Genomic DNA, 25,968 nt, shown 5'->3' on the forward strand with positions numbered 1-25,968 from the left:
GTACATGTGAAGAGTTCCTTGTAAAATGGAAGTTCAGAACCAAATATTTTGTGGCTCCTTATAATATGCTTATAGGAAAACTAAAGCTTAAGGTAAAGCTGCACAAATTTATAGGCATCTGAGACCAGTAGAAGATGGTATTCACCTTAACAAAGACTGGTGCCTAGCCCAATCAGGAAATACAATTAATCTGTGATGTCAATGAGCTCTTTGCCTGACAAAAAAAATTCAATGTCCCTAACAGCCCTAAATTGTCATTACTGTAGGCTTTGCTTGTTCAGAACACTTGATCCATTGCTTAGAACAGTTTAATTTCAGGATGTGTATTCAGAGACAATGCATTGGCATCTACCCATTAAGAAATCAATGGAGGTGGTGAGAATTGCATATATTCTAAGTGGTCCAGTTCTGCTGTGTCAATATATTGCCATTCTTCAAAAGACTTATCATATTTACCCGAGTCAAATGCACCATTGAATCTAATGCATATCTCAATTTTCAGAATTTTGACACCTAAAAAAAGTATTTACTGCTGAATGTAAATGTGACACTGAATTTAATGCGCACCTTAATTTTCACAATGTAATTTGGTCAAAAAAGGTGAGCATTAGATTCAAGTAAATACTGTATATGTGCATTCTGCAAGATATACAGTACTTAGATGTCACCAAAATTGGGAAACCAGATCAGGAAGAATTCCCTGTAGTGTGCAAGTTGTTAAACAAGTTAAAGCAAAAATGTGTGGAAGCCCCCTTCAGACCTTCACACCTTCAAATTTCTCAAAAGGGACTTAATTCAAGCAAATATAAAAGGGGGGCTGAGATCTCAATAGAGCAACTGACACAGAGCACGCTATTACACTGGATCTGATACTGTGGAAAATAGACTCATGAGCAAAAAACAAACAAATATACTGAACATACTGAAATGTAAAAGACCAGGTTCATCCCCATAATAATTTTTTTTTTTAGTACGGTACTTCTAACCATGTCTACTCACATGTCTGCAAATTCCTGCACTGTGGAGGGTCCCTTCCAACTCCATAATTCTGTGATTCTATGTCAGTATCCCAAAGAATGGAGTGAGAATTACTCCCTGATAAAGGGTTAGCATTGCAGCCCTGACTTCAGTGTTTTTGGGATGGGGGGAAAAATGTTTATTAGAGAGAGCTGACTTTTTAGTAGCATCCACTATAGAAGAAAAATCAACACTAAATTCTTATGAAACGAAGAGGCAGCTTTTAATAAGCATGGCACTGGTTCACTAATTCAAGGAATTCAATTAGTTCTTCGTATTAGCTGTTCCCTTTTGTTCAATTCAGGCTTCAACAAAATAATGTAGCATTTGGGGGAAAAGATGCAGGCCAATAATCCAGCACTGGAGGCTAAGATAGAAAAGATCTCCACAGCTACCATGTATTTCCCCTTGGTGCTCAAGTAGGTTGGAACAAAGGATAACCACACACTGCAAAACACTAACATGCTAAAAGTGATAAATTTGGCTTCATTGAATGTGTCGGGCAACTTCCTGGCAAGGAAGGCCAAAGTGAAGCTGGCAATGGCCAGGAAGCCAATATAGCCAAGGACACAGTAAAACATAGTCACAGACCCCTCATTACATCCAAGTATAATTTGTCCAGCCACTGAATGTACATCAGCCTCTGGCAACGGAGGAGAGATTGCCAGCCACACAATGCAAATGCTTCCTTGTATAAGGGAGCAAGAAAGTACAATGGAATTGGCCAGCCTCTTTCCCACCCATTTCCTCATTCTGGATCCTGGCTTGGTGGCCATGAAAGCCAGAACCACAGTGAGGGTTTTTGCCAGCACACAAGAAACAGCCACTGAGAAGACGATGCCAAAAGCAGTTTGTCGGAGGAGACACGTCACCTTCTGAGGCTGTCCAATGAATAGCAGTGCAGAAAGGAAGCAGAGCAGGAGGGAGAGGAGGAGCGTGTAGGTGAGCTGCCGGTTGTTGGCTTTGACAATGGGAGTGTTGTGGTTCTTCATAAATGTGAAGAGAACTAGAACGGTGACCAAAGAACCGGAAAGAGCAGAAAAGGCTAAACTGAGCCCCACAGGCTCTTTGTAAGACAAGAAGCTTATTTCCTTGGGAATACATAAATCATGGTTTTTATTTGGATATGTTTGTTCTGAACATGTGGAACAATCACTCATATCTGAAATGGAAAATATGTGGCTTAATCTCACAAGCATGCCATTAATCTCTCTCTTTTTTTCAATTTTTTTATTGATTTTCACAAAATTAAAAACACAGTAACAAATAAACAGACAAACATAAATCATAACCTTATTGAAACTAATCTTCTTAACATTGTTAAGTGACTTCCTCATATCCCCCTAATTGAATTTCAATGCATATCATTTTAACAGTTTTCCAAAAAACATGCATTTAATCTCAAGAGCAGCTGATTATACAATTTGAATCTATAGCCCTGTTGTGATTAAATATCACATAAACTCCCTCCTATTTCTAAAGACATTATTGCTTACCCTTCTGGTCTGAAATCTTCCCTTCTGGACAGGGGATGCAATCATAGCAACAAAATGGCTCCCCTTCTTTTGATTTCTTGCTTGAACCAGGACTGCACTGCTCACTGCATAGAGAAATAGGCCTTGCCTAATCCATGAAGGAAAAAAGAGAATATAGATCTTGGAGTCATTATGGGGATGGCTAATTTTAAATTATCTTATTTTAAACTGAACCTTTAGTCACCACATAAAAGTGGTGGTACAGGCTGACCTTGTCCAGAATACACTCATTGTGAGGAACGAACCATGTGCCCTTTCTCAAAGTGAGACAGTGAGGAGGATGAGGAGAGGGTGGGCATTGAATGCAGAAGGCTGTTTTCATAAACAGAAGGCTGGTCATTTATATTAGCTGCATTGCAGGAAATAACAATTTACGGCTCCCCTGTATCCAGCAGCTGAAACAATGAACTAATTGTGCCTTACAATAGTGGCAATGCCACAGTTAAGGAGCGTGGTCATGTCCATTTTGTTCCATTTGAATTATTTAACTCCAGTCTCATTGCCAATATTCAATATTCAATCAATATTCAATCAATTATAGGAATACATATTTTTAAAGAAACATGCTATTGTGATAACAAAAAAAAATTTTTTCTTTTCAGTAGCACCTTAAAGACCAACTAAGTTAGTTCTTGGTATGAGCTTTCGTGTGCATGCACACTTCGTCAGATACGTGTGCATGCACACAATGCTATTGTGATGGTATGGTGTCAGTATGCTGTCATCGGCTCCCGAATGGTTACCCAGGAAAGTATAAAGACAAGGAAAAGTTTCCTACAGTTCTATCTTTATTTCAGACTTTTCAGAGAGAGGCTATAGAACCCAACCTCTTGGATAGTGGTGTTGTCTCGAGTGAATCTCCACCCTCACTTTTTCTGTTTCCAACTTCCCCATCCATCAATATAATCACCTCTTCTACAGGTGCTCCTAAGTGCCCTCTGTCTTTGAGCTCCTTGCTCTCATACTTTTAAGGCTCACCAGGTTCTGGGAGATGGAGGGTCTGATATGATTTCTAATGACAAGGTGTCAGCCAAGTGTTGGCCCAGCTCTCCCATGATTACCCAACTTTCCCCCTCATCTGTCTCTGAGCTGTGACCTCCCTCAAATGCCTGTTGTAAATGCCGTACATGCCATCTACCTCTTCTTCCTCCCTAGAAGAGCCAGGATGGGAAGATGGATTCCACCATTCCTCCTTTGCCCATTACCTGACACTGTAGCCTCCCCTCATCAGTCAAAGTCTCCAGAATACTGAGGTTACTGGATCAGTGAATTACAAAGTATTAAGGGCTGTTTTGTTACAAGCAGGAAATAAAATTTTCCACCTGTTGAGAGGGAATAGGACTCCTGTCTGGTGATGCTAGCTAGATTTTTCACCTCCCTGACTCTCACTCCGCAGACTTCAAGCAGCTGACAGAAATCACTGCATAAAGAAAAGGCTTAAAAGTGACATATAGCTTGGTCCTATGAAGGGAATTTGATATTTTGGGTAATATTCAATGATGCAGTATTCTGAGCGTACTCACTAAAATTAGTGTGCGTGTTTGCATTCCCATGTGCATGATACCTGAGGCCAGGTGAGGGGTAAATAAGTGATAAGATACAGGGCGTGGTTATTAGGTTGAACTAGGCCAAAAAAAAATTTGATTAGAGAAATAGGTAGGTTTCGGCCAAAGTATTTGATATGTATGTGGTATCAAGCAACCCACTTCCTGCCAGTACAGCCAGGGGGAGGGGATGTGCATCCAACCACTAGCTGCGCAGGAAGGAAACCATGGCCCTGGGAACATGTCACTGCCATGCTGGGAACCATATGCCACTTCCTTGGATACCAAATAAGTGCAGACTAACTATACAATTCAGTCAATAATGAATATTTTACACATCTTCAATACAAAAAAAGGCATATTCTTTGTCCACCCAACAACGTATCAATACATAAAATCAAAGACGTCCTGAAGAGGAATTTCATGAAGTGTAACATCCAAGCACATCATTGTCCAGTGAAACTGTGTTTACAATCAGGACTCAAAATACCGACAATTTGATTGTACCTGATTAAACCACTTGTGCCATGTTATAGCATCCTCATGGATGGTGAACATTTCCCCCGAAGAGGTCTGGGGATCCATTCTCCCAACTTTAACTTTGTGAAAGGATTGGTTTTGCGAAGCAATCCAATTAATAATATCAAGCCCAGCTTCCAACTCCCCCTTCTGGTTGAAGGAAAATGTGTCTCCCGCACAATTATTAAATGACACACGCCTGAGGAAATGATGAAACTAGATTTTGAAAAGAGAGAAAAGAGATGTTCATGTCGGTTTTACAGATGAAGACAATGCTAACTCTATCCCACAAGGACCAGAACCGTCAGAGAGATAATTTACTGAACTATTTTAACACCAATTTATGGCACACAGCGAAATGAGCGCCGCAACCCCAGAGTCGGTCACGACTGGACCTAATGGTCAGGGGTCCCTTTACCTTTACGGCACATGGTCTCAAGGGAAATCTGGCCACATTACCTGCCACAGCTGATAAACCTGAGGTGACAGCTTCTTATTGTCTTCCAGTAATCTTGAATTGAGTCTGGATGAGAACATGGCATGGACAGCATGTGCCATGGCATAAACAGCATTGTATATACAGTAGCTATGGCCCGTCATGCTCATTTCAAAAAAAGGTGTAGGAAGCATTTCCAGGTTCTCCTCTCCAGTGCAAATATTCTGATCCATAACATCTGTGACTGTACTAGGGAAGACACAAGCAAAGGCTTGTTGCCAGAAGTCCTTGATGAAATAATCACCATCTGTGTTGGAGGGACTTATGTGTTCAAGAAATTTGTGAAATTCTGGTAGAGCATTAGAATGAATTGTGAAAGACAGAGCCCCATGGATTATTTGTGTATCCCAAGTCTTTTGAAAAACTGCAGAAGTCATCTCCATCTGGGCTGTCATTATCCACACTTTACCTCTTGCAACATCTCCTATCTCTTCTTCTTCTGATAAATATGGAAACCATCTAAGAAATATCATTGAGTAAGATTCTCCATAGACGACTATCACATTGGCATTGCTACCCATTACTTTATCACGTATTTTCGCACCCTCTTGTAACAAGTCTTTTAGTTCAGTGATGAAAGATACTTTGGGCATTCTTTCTATGAAGGCAAAACAGATACCACTAGAGGAAAACATTGGAACCACTGTTTGCACAAATTGTTCTCCATTCTCAAGTTCCATCGTAAGGAGCCCAATCCATATCCACTTGAAATGCAGAAGTAGGGACAGAATCCCCTCATACTGAAGGGCTTCCTGGGGGACCATTTGGTAGAAGGAGAGGCCTGGAGTTTTATCATGCATGATGGGAGCAGGACCATATGTGAGCTACATGGAGGAGGGTGCAGAAAAGGAACAGAATGAATAGGAATGCTTTAATGGATATATCCAGTGAGTCTTTCTGCAACATTTAAAAATGTAGAGCAGCACAATAAAGAAAACTGCAAAACCATGAGAACTACCTTATCCCACATGTCCCTATGTGACCGCTATAATATCTGGTCTGCGTTTGTAAGAAGATTGGTTAGTTTGGCAGTGGCTTCACCTTGAAACTCCCTGCCTGTTTTAGATCAAGCAGTCGGCTTCACTGTGGTCTTTTAAATTGCTGCTAAAAACATTTTTGTTTAAATTAGCCCACTCAATTGCTTAGAAAGCTGAGGTAAATTTAAATTGTTGCAGTATTCTAACCTTTATATGTTTTAAGGTTTGGTTGTGATTTTTTTTTTCTTCTTCTCTTAACTGCTTTTGAGGTTTCATTTGCATTCAAGTGGTTTTAAGTAATAATAAGTAAACAAATTGTCATGGCTTATGGAGTTGGGTCCCTATGCTTCAATTAATAATTGTAAAATATTTATAAAGATTGTGTTCTATTTCAGTTATGAATGGACGCTCTCAAATGGAATTCTGAGAGCTGGAGCTGGAGGACTGTATATGGTATATGACTCTTGATAAAGGAGATGAATGACCTTTGCTTCCCTGGTGTCACTTGTATATTCTTGCCCAAAAGATTTGTGGCTGATTTCATATATTTCTCAATAATTGTCTTCTATGAAGCTTAACAAAGCTGCAACTCTGTTAAATCACATTGTTATCTGCTCTGAGTTAATGCATCTAACCTCCTTTTGGTGAGTGACTGGCTACATTCAAGCTGATCCTCAATTTTCTATAAGCTCAGATGATGAAAAAACTAGAGGAATGAAAAAGTATGTTGTTTTGTTTTTCTTAATTGTATTAATAAATTCAGGATTTTTTTTTAGCCTCTAAACCATAAAGTGAAACATGGTTGGCCATACAAACATTAAGGGAAAACCCTCTTAAACCCATAGTGCTCAGCACAGAGACTGTTATACCTGTGGAATTTTGTAGATATCCAAAACTGTTGCTGCATAAAGAGAGGTTAGGGGATCAAGTCCCCCAATGACACCTATCAAATCAATCTGAGTGTCACATTTGTAGTTGGGGACGAATCTGTCTGGACTGGACATAAGGAGCAGTGTGGCATGATAAGTCCCCCTTGCAATGAAATAGCTGTCAAAGATGTGGAAGCCCAAAGTGGTATTAGGTAACATCTGAGGGTTGCCATTGATCTCCTTTACTGCAAATGCCAAGGCCAGGATGTGCTGGTAATTCTTAGGCACCATGCTAGAATAAGAATTGCAATCTGCATCAGAAAGATATCTTACATTGTGTAAAATTAGAATTACAGCATTTTAACCAATGTAAGACTACTACTACTACTACTACTAATAATAATAATAATGTTGAAACCAGCAATCCTGCTTTTTTATTGGCCAAAATCTGAAATTTTGTATCTTGCTTTTCTAAAGTAGAAACACAATCCCTGTATTAGCCAAAAGAAAATTCAACATAATGCTTGACATCTTTCCCAAAAGTGAGAATGGATTCAGTTCTCATACTCATTTTTGGCCAAAGGAATGTTCATCAAAAATATTTGACTTGAAAAATATAAAATGTATTATGTAAATAGCATATTTAACTTTAAACATGCAATTCTAACATTTACTTAATGTATAGCGATAAACGGCTAGCTCTTTTTGAGTACTCCAACTAACAAAGAAATTGGAAAATTACATTAATCATTTTCAGTATTGCTTTTCTAATGTTGAAGCCACCAGCCTTGCTTTTCTATGGGCCAAAATAAAATTAAACTCCATTGCCTGGCATTTTTAAACATAATAATGAATAGGTTGTATTCATGACAGTAATCTTATGTAGAGCATGCATTTTTAAAGTCAATAGTCTTTTCCCATAAGAGATTCTTAAAGGAAAATAACAAGGTTTTGTTTTGGGTAGCAAACCATTCTGAGCCATTAATCAGCATTTCACCTAATAATAGACGTATTAGTGGTCAATAACCAAAACAATAAATTATCTAGTGCAGGTGGAGAAGATGGAGAGGATGTGAATATGAGATCAATCAGTACCATTGCATGGACAGGCGGAGTCCCCAGATCCCGCGCGGTCCCCCCGTCATGTGGAATAACGACTCAAGACAACGTGCTATGGGATTAAATTGGCCACAACTTTATTAAATTTCAAATGTGGGTAGACCTTGGCTCAGGCATTGGGCGTTCTCCCTCCCCAGTCCCCCGCCGGGGACCTAGGGAGCATCAGGGTTATCCAGTGTGGGGGGGGATGGGCCGGCTCTGGAGAACATATGTTCAAGCAGAGATAGCCGCCCCCGTAATGCCGCCGCCGCAGGGGAGAGCAATGACGACCTTTCGGCGTACGGTCAAAGCCTCCCTTCAGAAAACCCCTTTAACGGGGAACCCTGGTATCGCCGCCACAAAGAGGAAGATGGACAAAAGGATTCCGCCCAAGGCCTGATACCGCCAAAGTTGTGACGTTTTGCTATGGGAAAGGCGAAACCTGCCAATGCAGGGAAATTCCTTTCCGGCCCTTTAACAGCGACCTTAACGTAGCAGCGCCCGCATACCTGTGAAGAAAAGTTAACCTGCAAAACCTGTGAAGAAAAGTTAACCTGCAAAATAAGACATTAACTGAGGGTGGGTAGGGTGGGAGAAGCTCTGGAGCCAAGTGAGGATTCCCAGGTAAGATCCTCCCTCTATTGTGTGGGCAGGTAATCCCTCCCCTACCTGGCCTGGTCTCCTTGGCAACGCTTCCCCCAGGTGGGATTGGACAACTGACTGAGGTAGGCGGAGACCTCCAGGTATCCCACCTGAGGGAAGGCAAAGCCAAGCCTATGCTGATGGAGCCGCTCCAGATCTAGGGGCTGCACGCGTCCACGCAAAGGGCGCCCCCCGTTTTAAGCGGGGAGCGGTCATTATCAGGAATATATGAAGGTAAAAAATAGAAGAAAATTTATGACTTAGGATTTAGTTTCATTTGCAGAATAAGGTGTACAATGGTTTTTAAAATTAATAGATATGCAGTTAGAATATTCAGGCTTATATGTTGATTAAATCAATTAATCATTATTATAGTCTTCCTTATTTTATTGTTATGGGGAACAGGAAGCTTTAACGCATTCAGTATACAATTAATTTCATTGTTATTATTTTTCTATGATCACAATAATTAAACTTAGCATTTTGCATATTGCCCTTGCAACAAAACAAAACACAACATCAAATTTGCCAAAGGAAAGGCGAAACTATTTGATTTTTTCCCCTAATGTGAAGTCCATTCATTTAATACATTTGGTGATCTATGCAACATCCTCATCTGTTTTCCTAAGATTGTGGAACACTGGCAGATGAGGTCTCTGTTCTCATTCATTCAGACAATGAATTCATCTCATTTATGTATCCTCAAAATTTTCTCAACTGCTTCTCCTTCTACAGCTGGGCATTTGGGAAATTACCTGTTTTAATGTTTCTATTCTCTCTTTTTTTGAAAATAGCAGAAAATACAGAAGAAAAAATCATTAAGGCACAGCTGCCAGATTTGAGTTATGGTCTGACTAAACAAAGTGACAAAGGAAGAAGTCCTTACACCAGCTCTTCGGGCAATACCTGTGGGGGATCTTCAGAGAAGGCTAAGGCATTAGAGACGATGTAGCTGTGAGAAGCTATGCCACCAAGGATGAGGTCTCCTGACTTGTGATACTTGTGAAGTGGAGGGTGTGGATCATGGAAATGACACTTCACAATGTGAGCCTTGCATGTTGTGTGAGGTTGCAGTACAAAAAGCATCACCAGAAATATCAGCATCCTGAGTGCAAGGAAAAATCCCCACTCAAGGGATATTACACTATGTCCACTGTCAACTCCCTTATTAGAGTGTCTATAGTTTGAAAGGCAAATATAAATGCTCATTCAACTTGTAAAGAAGCCTGAAGCCTCAGTACTAAATATTATTAGTCTCTAGGAGTAGCTCTAAACTCTAATTGGTATATTTACTCTAAATACCATGTTTCAAATTCTTTCCTACGCAAATTCCACAGGGAGTTTGATAGGCAGCAGAATTAATTATTGCCATTTTTGCAATGACAGGGTTTCACTGTGGAATAGCAGAAGGGAGCTAGTTTGTCACATCTGAACATATTTCCTCCCCAATTAGTCAGGCATCTAAAAGAGCAAGTCATCTGATGAAGATCACCATTGTCTGGAGTTGGAAAACACATGTGTCAGGGCTACCCTAGGTCCCAGCTCACAAAGGACCAACGCTGCTTCGTTGTTAAGTATAAAAGCCTTTATTGAAGTTCAGTTTCACTTCCAGAGCCGCAGCGCGCAGCCCCACGTCTAAAGTGTCAGACCACTGATGCTCCGTCTGAGTCTCCTCCCCCTTGACACCAATTTAAGAGTCTAGCCTTGCTCCACCTTCTCCGCTGCTCCTTCCTCCTCTGGGTCCGCCTGCCCGCCGGGGTTCCGCCCTTTCTAGCCTCTTCTCCCGCTGATTCCCCTGAGCCTTCTCCCTCCCTCCGGCGGGCTTTAGGAGCTGGTTCCCCATCCGGGTCTCCTGCTGTTCCGCGCGCCTGCACATTTGAACTTGGCGCGCGCGCCCAGCCAGCAACTTTCCTCCTGACCGTTCCACTGCTGCTGTCACTGCTTCCCCCATCGGGGGGGCTAGCTGCAACTGACCTCCCCTCCGTTGGAGGCGTGGTCAGCCCTGACTCCCTCTCTGGAGGAGACACTGCTCCTGACACATGTGACTCCTCCCCCCCACTACGCTCTGGTGGGGAAACTGGTCCTGATCCTCCACTGCTGCTTTGGGGTTCCCCTCTGGCTCCTTGTTTCTGGTGCGTCCCCCCTGGGACCCCCCTTGCCCTGACCATCGGCGCCCCCTTCTGGGAATCTTCTGATTCGCTGGAGAAGCTCATGGAATCTCTCGGGCCACTGTCATACTCCCCTACGCTGCCCTCGGATTCTTCCCCTTCGCTCTCCCAATCCTCTCTCCCCAGTGCTCCTGCTCCTGATTCCCTGACAACATGGATATGTCTTAGGAGGACCACACTGAAGTTTCACACAGAACTTTATTAGCTTATTCTGGGAGATCTCAAATGACCTCTCCTAGATTGGAAATGGGAGGAAACCGCTGGCGGGAGGAATTATAAGTCACAGTGGGGTGTGGGGTGGTGTCATTTACCTTTAACAAAGATAAGCTTCTCCAATCAGCAGGTCAATTGCTTTCAGAAACCCAGCTGCTGAGCCCTTTGCCTGGTTCCTTGCAACTTCACTTCTAACAGTGAGGGAGCCACCAGAAGGCCCTCAGAACTGGAGTTCCATGTCTGGGCTGAGCGATGGGGGTAGAGGCACATTGAATTGTCGTCAGAAACCTAATGGGGACCAATGTACATCTTTTAGGATCAATGTTACATGGTCCAGGTGGCTACTCCCAGTCACCAGTCTAGCTTCCACCTTATGGATTAGTTTTAGTTTATGTGTTACCTTCACATGTAGTCCACGTACAGCACACTGCAATAGCCCAAGTGGGAGATAACCAGAACATATTCCTCTCTGGCGAGACAGTGGCTTAGAGAGGTAGAGTCTCAGCCAGTGTATCAGATGGAGCTGGTAGACAGTGGTCCTGGGTGTAGAATTAACCTGCACCTTCATAGACAGCTGTGAGTCCAAAATGATCCCCAGGTCATTCACCTGATCCTTTAGGGTCACAGTAGCCACATTCAGAACTTCTGCGCACCTCTGATAATTGTGTTTTATTACCGTGAATGGGAAGGTTCATTACTTTATTAGAAGACTTTAGACAGCTGTAATTTAAGAAGGAGGTATCTTAAGGTGGCCTCGAAGGGTGAGCTTGTTTAGCCTATGCTTGTCTGTAGCCATTTTAGTGAATTGAGGCTAGCATCTCTAATTTTGATCTGAAATTTTGGGAGGTATTGTTGGCAATTTAAAGCTTGCAATATGTTTTCAGCTTTTTGTGCCGCCTTTTCTTTTTGATACTTTGAGGACTTGACAATTTTGGGAGTAGTTGGCTTGACAGGGCTCCCTGCCACTCTGTTTATATTCTGTTCCCTAGCATCTGCAGTTGACCTTCTGCTATGACTCCTCAGAATAATAAAGAAGGAGCAAAGCAAAAAGGGAAATCTGTGTTTAGCAAGCAACATTCCCCTATACTTGTTTCCTCCTCTGATGAAGAGGGGTCTGTTTTGTCTTCTCTCTTGGTGTGTTTGGATGCCTTAAAGAGAAGAGCAGCTGATTCCTTTCCATTGATAGCACTGGTTTCCTTGCGTGCATAGGGAGCTATGTCTCAGACAGTTACTAAGCATATTGAGACTATGTTATGGGGCTATAAGGAGAGGGGGAGGAACAACATAGGCCTTCCTATTCACCTTCATGTTGCAGCCTTGGAATGGGAGGCCGTTTTGGTTACCCTAGAAGCTGCAGTATTAAAATGAAATAGCCCAGATTCATTCTGCTCACATGTAAATATCCTAATGAATTGACCATTACTTATCCCCAGGTAAAGGTTTAGCCTTGCAGCCCTGACTTCAGTTTGAGAAAAACAAAAATGCTTAATTGCTCTAAATGATAGAGTTATGGCATCATTTGGCTCTTAACCATCTGAGCCCTAATATGTTAACAAAGTCTCCTGTAGAATAAAAAGTCTAAACTCTTGTGAAATGAAGAGTCAGTTTATAATTAGCATATTTGTAATTTAATAACCAGATAGAAAGACAAAATCATTTAATTCTTCAGTTGGTTCTTCGTATTAGCTGTTCCCTTTTGTTCAATTCAGGTTTCAACAAAATAATGTAGCATTTGGGAGAAAAGATGCAGACCAACAATCCAGCACTGGAGGCTAAGATAGAAAAGATCTCCACAGCTACCATGTATTTCCCCTTGGTGCTCAAGTAGGTTGGAACAAAGGATAACCACACACTGCAAAACACTAACATGCTAAAAGTGATAAACTTGGCTTCATTGAATGTGTCGGGTAACTTCCTGGCAAGGAAGGCCAAAGTGAAGCTGGCAATGGCCAGGAAGCCAATATAGCCAAGGACACAGTAAAACATTGTCACAGACCCCTCATTACATCTGAGTATAATTTGTCCAGCCGCTGAGTGTACGTCAGTCTCTGGCAACGGAGGAGAAATTTCCAGCCACACAATGCAAATGCCTCCTTGTATAAGGGAGCAAGAAAGTACAATGGAATTGGCCAGCCTCTTTCCCACCCATTTCCTCATTCTGGATCCTGGCTTGGTGGCCATGAAAGCCAGAACCACAGTAAGGTTTTTTTGCCAGCACACAAGAAACAGCCACTGAGAAGACGATGCCATAAGCAGTTTGTCGGAGGAGACATGACACCTTCTGAGGCTGTCCAATGAATAGCAATGCAGAAAGGAAGCAGAGCAGGAGGGAGAGGAGGAGAGTGTAAGTGAGGTCCCTGTTATTTGCTTTGACAATGGGAGTGTTGTGGTTCTTCACAAATGTGAAGAGGACTAGAACGGTGACCAAAGAACAGGAAAGAGCAGAAAGGGCTAAACTTAGCCCCACAGGTTCTTCAAAAGACAAGAAGATTATTTCCTTGGGAATACACAAATCTTGGTGTTTATTTGGATATGTTTGTTCTGAACATGTGGAACAATCACTCATATCTGAAAAGGAAAATACGTGGCTTAATCTCACAAACATGCCTTTAATCTCAAGAGCAGCTGATTATGCAATATGAATCTATAGCCCTGTAGTGATTAAATATCACGTAAACTCCCTCCTATTTATAAACACATTATTGCTTACCCTTCTGGTCTGAAATCTTCCCTTTTGGACAGGGGATGCAATCATAGCAACAAAATGGCTCCCCTTCTTTTGCTTTCTTGCTTGAACCAGGACTGCACTGCTCACTGCATAGAGAAATAGGCCTTGCCTAATTGATGAAGGAAAAAGGAGAATATAGATCTTGGAGTCATTATGGGAATGGCTAATTTTAAATTATCTTATTTCAAACTGAACCTTTAGGCTCCACATAAAAGTGGTGATGCAGGCTGACCTTGTCCAGAATGCACTCATTGTGAGGAAGGAACCATGTGCCCTTTCTCGAAGTGGGCCAGTGAGGAGGATGAGGTGAGGGTGGGCATTTAATGCTGAAGGCTGTTTTCATAAACAGAAGGCTGGTCATTTATATTAGCTGCATTGCAGGAAATAACAGTTTACGGCTCCCCTGTATCCAGCAGCTGAAACAATGTTCTAATTGTGCCTTACGATAGTGGCAATGCCACAGTCAAGGAGTGTGGTCATGTCCATTTTGTTCCATTTGAATTATTTAACTCCGGTCTCATTGCCAATATTCAATATTCAATCAATATTCAATCAATTATAGGAATACATATTTTTAAAGAAACATGCTATTGTGATGGTATGGTGTCAGGATGATGTTGTCGGCTCCCGAATGGTTACCCAGGAAAGTATAAAGACAAGGAAAAGTTTCCTACAGTCCTTTCTTTATTTCAGACTTTTCAGAGAGAGGCTATAGAACCCAGCCTCTTGGAGAACGGTGTTGTCCCAAGTGAATCTCCACCCTCACTTTTTCTCTTTCCAACTTCCCCATCCATCAACATAATCACCTCCTCTACAGGTGCTCCTAAGTGCCCTCTGTCTTTGAGCTCCTTGCTCTCATACTTTTAAGGCTCACCAGGTTCTGGGAGATGGAGGGTCTGATATGATTTCTAATGACAAGGTGTCAGCCAAGTGTTGGCCCAGCTCTCCCATGATTACCCAACTTTCCCCCTCATCTGTCTCTGAGCTGTGACCTCCCTCAAATGCCTGTTGTAAATGCCGTACATGCCATCTACCTCTTCTTCCTCCCTAGAAGAGCCAGGATGGGAAGATGGATTCCACCATTCCTCCTTTGCCCATTACCTGACACTGTAGCCTCCCCTCATCAGTCAAAGTCTCCAGAATACTGAGGTTACTGGATCAGTGAATTACAAAGTCTTAAGGGCTGTTTTGTTACAGGCAAGCAGGAAATAAAGTTTTCCACTTGTTGAGAGGGAATAGGACTCCTGTCTGGTGATGCTAGCTAGATTGCTCACTTCCCTGACTCTCACTCCGCAGACTTCAAGCAGCTGACAGAAATCATTGCATAAAGAAAAGGCTTAAAAGTGACATATAGCTTGGTCCTATGAAGGGAATTTGATATTTTGGGTAATATTCAATGGTGCAGTATTCTGAGCGTACTCACTGAAATTAGTGTGCGTGTTTGCATTCCCATGTGCATGATACCTGAGGCCAGGTGAGGGGTAAATTAGTGATAAGATACAGGGCGTGGGTATTAGGTTGAACTAGCGCCCCCCCCATGTTTCGGCCAAAGTATTTGATATGTATGTGGTATCAAGCAACCCACTTCCTGCCAGTACAGCCAGGGGGAGGGGATGTGCATCCAACCACCAACTGCGCAGGAAGGAAAACATGGCCCTGGGATCATGTCACAGCCATGCTGGGAACCAAATGCCACTTCCTTGGATACCAAATAAGTGCAGACTTATTATATATTTCAATCAATAATGAATATTTTACACATATTCAATGCAAAAAAGCATATTCTTTGTTCACCCAACAACTTGTCAATACATAAAATCAAAGAGCTCCTGAAGAGGAATTTCATGAAGTGTACTTTGTATAATCAGTTCCCAAATTCTCCATAAATTCCATACTCAACACTGAGCAGAGAAACTGTTAAAATCAGGACTAAAATAGCTACAATCTGATTGTACCTGGTTAAACCACTTGTGCCAAGTTATAGCATCCTCATGGATGGTGAACATTTTCCCTGAAGAAGTCTGGGGATCCATTCTCCCAACTTCAACTTTATGAAAGGATTGGTTTTGTGAAGCAATCCAGTTAATAACATCAAGCCCAGCTTCCAACTCCCCCTTCTGGTTGAAGGAAACTGTGTCTCCCACACTAGATAGAAAAGAGAGGTTCACATCAGTTTTACAGATGAAGACAATGCTAACTGCATTTCACAAGGACCAGAACCATCAGAGAGATAATTTACTGCACTATTTTAACATCAATTTATGGCAAACAGCGAAATGAGCGCCGCAACCCCAGAGTCGGTCACGACTGGACCTAAAGGTCAGGGGTCCCTTTACCTTTACCTTTATGGCACTCAGTCTGAAGGGAAATCTGGCCACATTACCTGCCACAGCTGATAAACCTGAGATGACAGCTTCTTATTGTCTTCCAGTAATCTTGAATTGAGTCTGGATGAGAACATGGCATGGACAGCATGTGCCATGGCATAAACAGCATTGTATATACAGTAGCTATGGCCCGTCATGCTCATTTCAAAAAAAGGTGTAGGAAGCATTTCCAGGTTCTCCTCTCCAGTGCAAATATTCTGATCCATAACATCTGTGACTGTACTAGGGAAGACACAAGCAAAGGCTTGTTGCCAGAAGTCCTTGATGAAATAATCACCATCTGTGTTGGAGGGACTTATGTGTTCAAGAAATTTGTGAAATTCTGGTAGAGCATTAGAATGAATTGTGAAAGACAGAGCCCCATGGATTATTTGTGTATCCCAAGTCTTTTGAAAAACTGCAGAAGTCATCTCCATCTGGGCTGTCATTATCCACACTTTACCTCTTGCATCCTCCCCCATGTCTTCTTCTTCTGATAAATATGGAAACCATCTAAGAAATATCATTGAGTAAGATTCTCCATAGACCACTATCACATTGGCATTGCTACCCATTACTTTATCATGTATTTTTGCACCCTCTTGTACCAAGTCTTTAGCTTCGGTGATGAAAGATACTTTGGGGATTCTTTCTGTGAAGGCAAAACAGATACCACTAGAGGAAAACATTGGAACCACTCTCTGCACAAATTGTTCTGCATTCTCAAGTTCCATTGTAAGGAGCCCAATCCATGTCCACCTGAAATGCAGAAGTAAGGACAGAATCCCCTCATACTGAAGGGCTCCCTGGTAGAAGGAGAGGCCTGGAGTTTTATCATGCATGATGGGAGCAGGACCATATATGAGCTAAAGGGAGGAGGGTGCAGAAAAGGAACAGAACAAATAGAAATTCTTTAATGGAGATATTCAGTCAGTTTTTCTTCAATGTTTTTAAATGTACACCAGCACAGTCATTCAAAATGCAGAACTATGAGAACTACCATACCCTACAAGTGCTTACTTGACCGCTATGATTGGCATACTTGGCACTCCCACTGGTGCTTCATAATATATTTTCTGCATTTATAAGAGGAACTTGATTGGTTAGTTTGGTAGTGTCTACACTTTGTAACTCCCTGCTTGTTTAAATCAAATGGCTGGCTTCACTGTCCTCTTTATAATTGCTGTTGTTTTTTTTGTTTAGATTAGCCCACTCAGATACTTAGAAAGCTGAGGTAATTTTAATTTGCTGCTGTATTTTAACTTTTATATGTTTTAAGCTATGGTGGTGATTCTTTTCTTGATTTTTTAAATTTTCTCTTCTCTTAACTGTTTTTATGATATTCTTTACCATAAGGTGTTTTTTAAAAAATAATAAATAAATAAATTATCATGGCTCATGGAGTTGGGTTCCTATGGTTCAATTAACGAATGAAAAATATTCTTTTAAAAAATGAAACGTGTTTCTTGTGTTCTACTTTGTTATGAATGGATGCCCTCAAATTGAACTCTAAGAGCTGGAGCCAGAGCAGTGTAAATATGAGTATTGATAATGGAGATGAAAGAGGATGTCATGTTTCAGAAAAACAGTCTCACTGTGTTTCAATCCCGACATCCTACTTTACTGTGTCATTATTATTTTTTCATTTTCCAGATTTTGTTATAACATCTGCTTGTATTTGTAGAAAAGTGTTAATGCCATTTGGGATGGTTATCACTGCCCAAATGGCATTAACAGTATTTTTCTGGATCAGGGAGATTCGTGCAGGATCTATGCTGATCTTTTTCTATGGCACCTCAAATCCTTTAAATATATGTATTCCCTTCATATAGGCACCCTCCTGCCTGCATCTCTGCAAAGACAATGGAGAGAATATCAAATTTAAGTGGTGCAAACTAGTAGGCATGCAATGCTACTTGTTTGATAATTTTAGCATAGTCTCCCTAATTATTAATAAAATGTTCCTTAGATGGGGTCAATGCTCCATAACTTTCCACTCCCCTTCTGAGAAGTGCACTCCAAGATCTGCCTCCCATACCGTTTTCAATTCTCACCCGACCTCCATCATAAAATCAACCATCATATTATAAGTTTCTGAGGCAATGACCTTTGTGTCCCTGGTGTCTTTCATATGTATCTGCCCAAAGATTTGTGGCTGATTTCATATATTTCTCAATAATTATCTTCTATGAAGATTAACAAAGCTGGAACTCTGTTAAATCACCTTATTCTCTGCTCTGAGTTAATGCATCTAAACTTCTCTTGGGGAGTGACTAGCTTCATTCAAGCTGATCCTGAATTCTCTATAAGCTCAGATAATGAAACACATAAAGGTAAGAAAAGGTAAAAGAACCTCATGCATGTTTGTGTGTGAGAGAATGTTCTTTTGTTTTTCTTTTTTTGTATAAACAGATTCAGGATTTTTTATTTAAGGTTATGCTTTTCTTCACAACACCACTTTCCATATTTTAACCTTTAAGCCACAAGGTGAAATATGGTTGGCCATACAAACATTAAGGGAGACTGATATACCTGTGGAATTTTGTAGATATCCAAGACTGTTGCTGCATGAAGAGAGGTTAGGGGGTCAAGTCCCCCAATGATGGCTATCAAATCATTCTGAGTGTCACATTTGTAGTTTGGGACGAATCTCTCTGGGCTGGACGTAAGGAGCATTGTGGCATGATAAGTCCCCCTTGCAATGAAATAGCTGTCAAAGATGTGGAAGCCCAAGGTTATATTGGATAAGATCTGAGGGTTGCCATTGATCTCCTTTACTGCAAATGCCAAGGCAAGGATGTGCTGGTAATTCTTAGGCACTACACTGGAATGAGAATTGCAATATGCATCAGAAAGATAACCTACATTGTGTAAATTATAATTACTGATTTTTCACCAATGCAGTAGTAGTAGTAATAATATTTGCCCATCTGACTGGGTTGCCCCTTGCACTCTGGTGGCTTATCCTTTGCCAATTACCAATTTGATGCATAAGGTACCGTAGTTTCAAATTACTCATGACCCAGAAAATTTTCACATAATAATCAGAGGCGTTCTGTTAAAGGTACAACAACATAGCTTTACTCAATGTGATACAAAGTCTACGTCTGGCCTCAAATAAGCTTTTAAACCTACAGTCACACATCTGGGAATAAGTCTTATTTTACTCAATTTCACTGTTGGATTGTGCTGTAAACCATTATTTGAAATGTAGCGCACAAGGGCAGGAGATAGTATTATTACATTCAAGTCCATATTTGCAAATTGTTTTTCTAAAGTTGTGGTTATGGATTGTATTTTTTTTAAAAATAACAATATTGCAACCCATCTTTGGACCTTATGATGAAGTACAGGTAAGAAATAAAATTGATGATGATGATGATGAAACCACCCTGCTCATTTTATAGACACAAAGCTGAAACTTTGCATATTGCTTTTCTAAAGTTTAAAGCACCATCCCTGTATTGGCTAAAATCCAACCTAAATGCTTGACATATTTACCAGAAGTTAGAATGGATTTAGGTCTGATACTCATTTCTGGCCAAAAGAAAGTTCAATAAAATTGTTTGACTTCAAAATAAAAGTAATTGGTATCAAAACCGTAATTTAATTTGCATATTTATCTTTAAACCCGATATTCTTACATCCACTTTTTGTATATGGATAAACAGCTCCTTTGACCAACTCTTTTGGAGCCTGAAACAGCACAAACAAAGACATTGGAAAATTACGTTCATCATTTTCAGTATTGCCTTTCTAAAGTTGAAGCTACAAGCCTTGCTTTTCTATGGATTAAAATAAAATTAAATGTAATATCTTAGCATTTTTGAAAATAAAAATTGAACAGATTGTATTCATAACTATAATTTTACGTTGGACATTCATTTTTCAACCCAATATTTTTTTCACATAAGATATGTTTAAAGGGAAATTACAATGTTTAGGCTTTGGTAGCCAACCATTCTGGGCCATTAATCAACACTTCACCTAATGATTTAAGTATCAGTGGTCAATAACCGAAACAATAAATTGTGTAGTGGGAGGGTGGGTTGGGGGAGCGGAGAGGACATGAATATGAGACCAAATATGTATTCTTATCATATCATACTTGCAAAAAAACTTGCAAAGTATGCAAATATGTATTCTTATCATATCACACTTGCAAAAACTCATATTGACTGTTTGAATTCCCCCCCATGTGGAGTCCATTCATTTAATACATTCGGGGACCTATGCAACATCCCCACCATCCATCCATTTTTCTAAGATTATGGAGCACTGATGGGTGATGTCTCTATAATCCTGCATTCAGACAATGCATTCATCTGATTTATGTATCCTCCAAAAAAATTTCAACTGCTTGTCCTTCTATGGGCTGGGCAATTGAGAAATTACCTGTTTAGCTCTATTCTTTTTTGAAAGTAAAAAAAAAAACACAAAAAAGGAAATAAGACACAGTAAGACACAGGTGTAAGGTTTAAGCTATAGGGTGGACTATTCAAATGAACAAAGAAGGGATTCCCTTACATAAACTCTTCAGGCAGTACCTGTGGGGGTTCTTCAGTGAAGGTTAAGGCATTGGAGATGATGTAGCCGTGAGAAGCTATGCCACCAAGGATAACGTCTCCTGACTCGTGATACTTGTGAAGTGGAGGGTGTGGATCATGGACATGACACTTCACAATGTGAGCTTTGCATGTCGTGTGAGGTGGCAGTACAAGAAGCATCACCAGAAATATCAGCATCCTGGGTGCAAGGACAAATCTTCACTTGAGGGACATTACACTATCTCCATTGTCAACTCCCTTCTTAGAGTGTCTATAGCTTCAAAGGCTAATATGTATGTTCATTCAGTCTGTAAAGAGGCATGCTGCCCTGAATAATAAATATTGCTGGTGGAAAGCAGTAGTTCTAAACTCTCATTCTTATATTTAGTAAATGGCATCTTTCAATTTCTTTCTTATTCAAATTCCACAGGGAGTTTGAGAGGCAGCAGAATTAATTATTGTCATTTTTTGATGTCAGGTTTTCACTGTGGAATAGCAGAAGGGAGCTAGTTTGTCACATCTGAGCATATCTCCCCTAATCAGTTGAGTATTGAAATGAGAGCAAATAATCAGATGCACAACACCATGTTTTGGAGTTAGAAAACACATAGTCAGAGACGAAACACAGCTTTCAGAGGCTGAGCACGCTGAGAGCCAAGGAGAGGAGATAAGCCTGGAATGTGAAAAGGGGGAAAGGGCAGCCAAGCTGCAGTAGAAAACTAATCCCTGAGTACAAAGAGCAGGAGGGGGGGAGTCCAAGGGGGAAAACACAAACTGTCAGTTCAAATTCGGGCTCAGAAGCAGGGGCACCGGAAATAGCCTGTCCAAAAACGCGTAGGCTCGCGAGAATATGCGAGAAGCGGGAAAAAGAAAGAAAACGAAAGTGGGGGTTTTGTTGCTGGGGGAGGAAGAGGCGGAGCTCAGACATGCCAACAGCAAACTTGGGAGAAGACGCTGAGGACTGAGCTCTGCAGTGATTTACGTGTTTAAGCAATAAATCTGAGATAACTACTTCCAGAGTTGTCTTGCTTCTGTGGGAGAGACCGAAGCCATTACACACATGAACATGTCTTAGGAGGACCACACTGAATATTCATACTGAACTTCATTAACTCATTCTGGGAGATATCAAACGCCCTCTCATTGATTATAAATGGGGACAAGCCATTGGTGGGAGGAATTATCAGTCAGGGTGGGGTGTAGGGAAGCTTCACTTACCTATAACAAATACATGTCTATCCTCCAATCGGCAACTCAGTTGCCTTCAAAAACCCAACTGCTGAGTCCTTTGAAACTAGACTCAAATGCTTCTGGGAAAGACATTTCCTTAGTATGTTACTAGGGCTGTGTCCATGCTACATAGAATAAGAAGCTTATATGCTGCGGAATACAGAAATAGTGTTTTGTTTTGTGTGGGTTTTTTTTAAAAAATTGTGAATAAGTTTAGTTTGAACTTGCAGGACCTTCAATCAGCAAGTGGAAAATGTCTGGCTTGATCTCACAAACATGACATTAATCTTCATAGCAACCAACCCCTTTCTTCTCATAGAAATATTAGTTGCAGTATGGTGATTGTGGAGATTTCTAGGGCTGCACATCAAAGTCAGCAGAAGACAGCAGAACCCAATCAGACCTATTCAGGGGAATCTGAGCTTCCCAAGAGTCCCATGAAGATAGCTCCTTATTTCCCTTGGGTGGGTCACACAGAGTGATCTGGCACTATCAGTGTACTGTGTGTTGAATGGGAAGTCTACAATGATAAGTCCCCTGCAGGGAACACAGTAGCGAAGAAGTTCCGAGCAGGATTGAATCCACTACTCACAGCAGGGCAGATTATTGTGAAGCAGTACCCTGCAGGATTCAATCCTCTTGCTCTTGGCTTGGAGAGGGGAAGAAAACATAAATTCTCTTTACACCTCATGACTTTTAAATTAGAGTTTTGAAAGGACTATTGGTTGATTATATTTCCATCCTGCATGTTTCCCCAACTGAGCCCCAATTAAACCTTAGCTCTGCATTATCACAGCTGTTGGTAATTAAGTAGGTGCTGTGTTGACCTTGGACTACTAGTATCCACAAGAAAGTATTCAAGAAAAATTAAAATTACTGTATTTTAAACATCTTTTCCATGAATTTATATTTCAGTATTTCATACCACATTTGTGGTACTACTCTAAGGCAGTGGTTTTCAACCAGTGTGCCATGGCACCTTGGGGTACCTTGAATGATGGTCAGGGAGGGTTCTCTCCCTTCTTTGATGCCCTCATGCATCTGCCTCCCAATGGCTTGTGTGGTGGTTTGTTGCTGCAGCCCTGGCTACAAGCTCCTCAGGCGAATGGTGCCTCTGGGGCTGGCCAGGAGGTGCTGTTTGCCTAGAGCTGAGGCGGCCTTGGAGTAGACAAGCAAATGGGTGAGGGATCCCAGCCAGCCAGTCTGCTAGCCCTTGCTGTTGGGAAGGAACAGACAAGTGGGAGGCTGGGCAGGCATGCACCACGCTGGCCTTTCTTGTGTTTGCTGTGTGAAAGGCCTATCTGGCAGTTGAAGGGGAACCCTTCCACCATGCAGGCTCAGTGGCATCTGCTGTTGTCACTGCTGCCTCCCAAGGTGAGTAAGCTGCTGTCCTCATGTTCACCTTTGACCAGTCTCTGTCGGTCCACTAAGGCTGGGGGCATCTTCTTCCCAGGCCCCTGTGGGATGTTAGGAGGAGTCACCTCTCTTGGGGGGTGGCTCATGGACCAGGGGTAGTTGCAGCTGCTCCCTGAAGGACTCTCAAGGAGAGATGAGGAGCCTGAGGGAACACTCCACAAGGGAGGGTGTTCAGAATTGGGTGGTGGCCTGCCAGCTCTGCAGCTTTTGAGGCTTGGAGCGTGTTCTCCCACAGGAGAGCCACGGAAAGAATGTAGTTGATCATGGAAGCCATGGACTCAAAAAGATTGAAAACCTCTCATCTAAGGTGTCTTATTTAAAAAAAGAAACAATTAAGCAATACATTACATTACAGTTAACCAATGTAGTACATAAAGTAATTTCAAGTTACTCATGACCTGGAGCATTATTCAGTTTATGATCATAAACATTCTGTTAAGCTGTATCAATATAGAATCCCTCAAAACTGTACAAAGTCTGGGATTCAAGAAGGTGGCAATCCCTTAGTCACTCAGTTGGGAGTAAGCCTTATTGAACTCAATGGCAGTGTTGGATTATGCTTTAAGTGATTACATAAATATTTGAAAAGTAGCACATCATACCAGAATATTTCATTATGAGATTAAAGTCCAAACTTCATATATTACTTTTCTAAAGTTGTGTTGTGATTTTTTAAATATATTTTTTAAAAAATGTTGTAACCCACCCTGGGACCTTACAGTGAATGCTAGGTAATGAAATACATGATGATGATATTGATGATGATGATGATGTAACCATCTCTGCTCAGTTTACTGACCCAAAGGCCAAATTTTGCATATTGCTTTTCTAAAGTTGAAAGCACCAGCCCTGTATTGGCCAAAAGAAAGGTCAACAAAAATGCTTGACATACGGTATTTCCTAGAGGGGTGAATGGATTTAGCTCAGATACCCATTTTTGGCCAAAAGAAAATTCAACAAAATTGCTTGACCTAAAAAAAAGAAAAGAAAAGCGAGAAATTGATATCAATTTAAAACTGAGATTCTGAGGGTTTTCATTGATCTCTTTCATGGCAAATGCCAAAGCCATGATGTGATGGTAATTATTAATTATTACACTAGAACAAGAGTTGCATTGCACATCACACATGTTTCCCATGTTTTGTAAAATGATCACCAATGCATCATTATATATATATATATATTGCAGTATTGCCATTTTTTTTCATAACGCTTAACCTAAATTGCCCTAAGCAGAAAGGAAGTATATTTGTACTTAATAATAGGTACTGTGCTTCTCAGTATGGTAGGGTGTATGGGCTGATAAGGGAGTGGTAAGACCTCTGGTGGGGAACAGGTCATGCTGCTTCAGGGATAGTTTGTCCACCTTTGGCTCCCACCCTACCCTCAGTTCTCATTTGTGGCTCCTAGAAGCTGTCACCATGCCAACGTGACCACATCCCAGGAAATCTCTTTGCAGCTAAACCAGGTGAGTGTAGTCGATGGGTCTCAAACCCTCAGCAGCTTCCCACTGAGATGATACTGAAATTGGAGATTAGCTGTTAAATTATTTACCATGTGTGCAAAACTACAACACTCACCTGCATAGATAGCAGCTGCCTAGTTGGAATAAGGCATCTCTAGCATATCTACCTAGGCCCACAGAGTCATGATGCTTTGTCCATGCTCTAGAGAACAGGGAACCTCCTCCCTGGTTCTGGCACACCCTTCCCCATACCTTTATTTCGCTGAAGCTTTCTTCAACAGTCAAACCCCAAAGCCACCATTATGAGGATGCCGGTATTAGACTGTTCACAAAAAGTAGGTAAATCCCTTACATAAGTTCTTCAAACAATGCTGGTGGAGGTTCTTCAGTGAAGGATAATTGTTTGGAGATTATGAAGATCTGAGAAGCTAGGCCACCAAGGATGAGGTCTCCTGACTGGTGATACTTGTGAAGTGGAGGGTGTGGATCATGGACATGACACTTCACAATGTGAGTCTTGCATGTCATTTCAGGAAGCAGTGCCAGCAGCAACACCACAAATGCCACCATCCTGAGTGTAAGGAGAAATCTCCACAAGACTTATTATATTGTGTTTCCACTGACACCTCCCTTAATGTATTGTCCATAGTTTCAAAGGCAGGTATTGAATACTTGTCAGTCTGAAATAAACCTTAAACCTGAAGAATAATATTTTTTTTAGTCCTGAGCCATATTTTGAACATGGCACTTATATAAAATACTTCACTGTCTCCAACACTAAAAATTTTAAGGTGGTTTTGCATGTGGCAGAATTAATTACAGTCTACTTTATAATAACAAAGGAAAATAATTGCAAAGTCAAGGTTGGAGTTTCCCCTGAGGAATTGCAGAAGCTTTCAAAAAATTATGTTTGTCACACCTGGACATGAGTTTTCCTTTGCTTCATTTTCTGCCTTGTAATTTTGATCTGATGTGCAGCTCAGAGCTTAGCTTTCCATTAGTTTTTTGCCCTTCCTGAATGGTCCAATTGAGTTTTGGTCTTTATTTATTTCTCTCTTTTTTACTTTACAAAGTTGTTATTGTACTTCACCAGACCTTAACCTATTATACAGTATTTGTAAGGATGGATTCCATATAT

General features: G+C 41.1%; 1 pseudogene across 1 annotated transcript; it reads right to left on the bottom strand.

Moving 5' to 3' along the window:
- Positions 1-12,743: 12,743 nt before the first annotated feature.
- On the bottom strand, positions 12,744-25,400 carry LOC310748615 (vomeronasal type-2 receptor 26-like; annotated as a pseudogene). The gene is made up of 7 exons: positions 25,183-25,400; positions 20,720-20,918; positions 19,817-19,868; positions 18,705-19,033; positions 16,190-17,038; positions 13,789-13,915; positions 12,744-13,646 (listed from the first exon to the last, which is right to left on the bottom strand). The product of its transcript is annotated as a vomeronasal type-2 receptor 26-like (transcript).
- Between the last annotated feature and the right edge of the window lie 568 nt (positions 25,401-25,968).

The sequence above is a fragment of the Podarcis filfolensis genome, assembly GCF_964270895.1.
Source record: "Podarcis filfolensis genome assembly, chromosome: 13".
NCBI classification, from domain to species: Eukaryota; Metazoa; Chordata; class Lepidosauria; order Squamata; family Lacertidae; genus Podarcis; species Podarcis filfolensis.